Source organism: Camelina sativa, chromosome 3 (genome assembly GCF_000633955.1).
Source record: "Camelina sativa cultivar DH55 chromosome 3, Cs, whole genome shotgun sequence".
Classification (NCBI taxonomy): domain Eukaryota; kingdom Viridiplantae; phylum Streptophyta; class Magnoliopsida; order Brassicales; family Brassicaceae; genus Camelina; species Camelina sativa.
The window spans coordinates 14,791,656-14,795,156 of NC_025687.1; the positions used below are offsets into that span (position 1 = coordinate 14,791,656).

General features: G+C 31.2%; 2 long non-coding RNA genes across 4 annotated transcripts; one reads left to right on the forward strand and one right to left on the reverse strand.

Moving 5' to 3' along the window:
- On the reverse strand, nucleotides 66-1,245 carry LOC104777118. Of its 3 annotated transcripts, none has more exons than XR_766217.2 (4): nucleotides 1,079-1,245; nucleotides 728-845; nucleotides 250-339; nucleotides 66-144 (listed from the first exon to the last, which is right to left on the reverse strand). It is a non-coding gene; the product is annotated as an uncharacterized LOC104777118 (long non-coding RNA). The 3 variants fall into 3 exon arrangements; XR_766218.1 differs by lacking the exon at nucleotides 1,079-1,245 and adding an exon at nucleotides 972-1,063; XR_002036887.1 differs by lacking the exon at nucleotides 1,079-1,245 and having other exon boundaries at nucleotides 728-895.
- LOC104777119 lies at nucleotides 1,867-3,469 on the forward strand. The gene is made up of 3 exons (XR_766219.2): nucleotides 1,867-1,902; nucleotides 2,154-2,363; nucleotides 2,465-3,469. It is a non-coding gene; the product is annotated as an uncharacterized LOC104777119 (long non-coding RNA).

Consider the following 3,501-nt stretch of genomic DNA (forward strand, 5'->3'; position numbering starts at 1 on the left):
AAAAAAAAAAAAAAAAAAAAAAAAACAATCACAATCGATTTCACGGAAACAACAAGCAATAAGTACCTCTAAAGATGGCGTGAACACCGGAGCATCATCGATGATCGGCCTCTGAGCTTCAGCTGGTAACCATCTAGCATCAACCTTTAACATATACAATAAAAAAACATTATGTAAGATCAAAGTTGTTAACAAGATTTTAAAACTTTTGGGATTGCATCAGATTACATCATATATACTCTCTCTTACCTTCCTATGACGTGGACTAGTAGGTAGTTCCATGTTCGTGTCCTTGTCCTTATCTTTGTCTGGATTATGATTCTTCAAAGATATATCCTCCTGTTAAAAAAAAAAAAAAAACCCCCACATAAGTTTTATCACTTCACCAAATTCTCTCATAGATTTTTGTTTCGATTCTGCATAACGAGTTCAAATCAAACAGAGCTAGAAACTGTGATCACCAGAACAAGATCAACCAAAACAACAAAAACCAATATAGAATTCAACATTAACAAATCAGAAAAGAACAAAGGGATCTAATGATCTTATGATTGATTAGTTATCTTGCCAAATCAAGTAAACAAACGAGATCCGGGAAAAAAGATAAAATTGTCTCTATTATGATGAATAACACACCAATAGCTAAATTTTACAATCTCAGTAATTTAACAAGAAACCAATAAACAAAAACGATATGAGATACGAATGAAAACATGGAGAAACGAACCTCTTTGATCTCAGAATCTAATGGAACAACGTTGAGATTGCCCATATTGAATTAAAATCAATCCTCAAAAGCAAATTCTATAAGCTAAAAAGTTTTCTTCGATTGAGAGCCAATGAAACTGAGAAGAAAAAGAAAAAAAAAAAAAGATAAGAAAACGATGTTTATCAAACAAAATTATATATATATAAATCCAAAGGCTTAAAACTATATCCAAATAAAAGAAAAGTTAAAGAAGAGCCCTAACCCTAGAATTCAATTCACAGAAACAGAGAGATAGGATCAAACAATAACAAGAACATCAAAATATCACATATATTTATATTCAATCAGAGATAAATTTTTGTTTTTTACCTATAATAACCGAGAAAGCTTTCAAAGTTGTTTTGCTTCTTTGTTTTTTTTTTGTTTCCAAATTAATGATATTAGAAATTGAATTCGCAGTTAAAGTAGAAATACCCGAATCTGGGAAAATTTAAGAATGAGATTTTAATTGACCTAGTAACGAATAAAAGAAGGAACTTAGAAAATAACAAAACCGAACTTAACCAGGATTAGGAAAAAATATTACAAAAAAAAAAGATATTATACAACAAATTTTTTTAGAAAAAGAAAAGGTCGTAACCAACGGCTGAGATGGAGTATACCTCAAACCAACGGCTGGGATTTCATGAGGAGAAGAAGTGTCTTTGCGATTTTCTCTGATTACAAAGAATCTACTTTTTTTATTTTCTATCGAAACATAGAATATTTTATAAATTAGAAAAAAAAATAAAAAATCGAATCGATAATCAGTTATCTTATAAATCACAAGTCACATGTCCAATAAGATTATGCCACCTCAGATTTTATTTTTAAAAAAATCTACAAAAAATAAATAAAAGAAAATACGACGTAAAAAAAAATCATGTTGTCTAACTTCTTCACACCCACGATATCTACTCCACGATCTCTGAGATTTAACAATCCGTCATCACTATTATATAATTCTCAATTTCTCATTAGATCAGAAATTCATATTCATACTAAACCGTCTATTTGCTTTGTCCTCCATTCAAATTCAAGAAAAAAAAAAAAAAAAAAAAAAAACCCAAAAATCCACGGAGAAAGGAGAAGAAAACCAAGGAGATGATATTGAATCAAAAGAAAAGAAAGGAAAAGAAACCGTTGGCAAAAAGGTATGATTCTTCACTATGCAGGAACCTAAATTATGATCGAGATATTATGTTCTGTTTTGGGATTCTCAACTATGGTTTAGTTGGTTCATCGTCATTTCTATGCTCATCAAAATTTCTATGTCACACTTCTTTTTTGTTGTTGTTATTTTACCCTTTGGTTCAAGCCAAACTGTATGAGCAGTTGATCTCTGTTCGTCTTTGTGTTTTATCATTTATATTTTTTTGTTGATGGAATTGTTTGTGGGTTTTAGAAGAAAAGACCTGTTTCAAAGAGTGGTTCAGCCGTTCATGCACTAAGAATGTATCACAAGAGAAGCGGCCTAAAGTTGTGAATGAGGTGAGAAGGAAAGTGGAGACTCTAAAGGATACAAGAGACCATTCGTTTTTGTTTTCCGATGATGCGGAGCTTCCTGTTCCGAAGAAGGAATCTCTGTCTCCAAGTGGCTCTTTTCCTAATTCTGGTATGTTGCGTCTTTTAAAAGCCTGATTACTATTGTGATCTTTAAGCATATATACAATTTTCGTGGAGATAACTTATACTGGTTTTTTGCTGATGTGCAAGAGGCTCAGTCTGCTCAATTGTCAACGGGTAGTAGAACAGAGAAATGTTTCCCGTGACATCGCCACACCCCGAATAATACCAAAAAGAATCAGTGCCTACCTCAAAATACCAGGTATCATGATCATGATCATGATCTTTCACATCTCTCTCTTATGTATTTTCTCTAGCAGGGCACTAATTTTTCAAGAGAAACTAATTTTCTTCATGGCAGTTTATAATTGGTTTTGAGTTCTAAAAATAAAATAAAAACTAAATTAAATTATTTCTAATATAAATATTAGTTTTGAGAAATTTTGTGAGTTTTGCACCGCTGCATATGCTTTTATAAAGAATACTTTGAAAAAATATTTTTAGTCAAGTGGTTACATAATGATGATAAAAGAAAAAGAAAAGAAATTCAACTTTCAGTTGATTATAAGCCTAAAATTTATAGTTTATAATAGATACAGAATCAAAACTACATATACTTTAACATTAAAATTTACTAATATTCAACCAAAAAATTATATTATAAACTACTTAAAAATATATTACTTTATTAAAAATAATAGGGAAGTAGTTATTATGTGATCACATATAATAATTCCATGCGTATGCATGGGTCATATACTAGTACTAAATAAATTAAAAAAATATTAAATAAAGATTAAAAAAAATTAGAGATTGAGACAGAGAAAGACAAGAAAAACACGAGGAAGTTAGACAACACACCCGCCAAAGGAGAGAAACGCAACAGTGTTCTTTTTTTATAACAGATCTGCGTTAAGTAACATCATCGTACCGTACGATCTCATCTTTGAAGGTAAAGTTACTATATTACCCTTTAGATTGTATGGCTAATTACGGTTCTATGCCATCGCCATTGAACGAAACGTCGTCTTCGGGTTTTGTTTTCTCTCCGCGTCGGAAAAAGTAAAGTACTTGACCGATTCTGGGAGAAACGAACTATTTCCCACCAAGAACTATCATATCTCGCTGGATGGAGCCCGAACTTGAGCCACAATCTATATAGATATGTAAACTATGACCAATCTCTA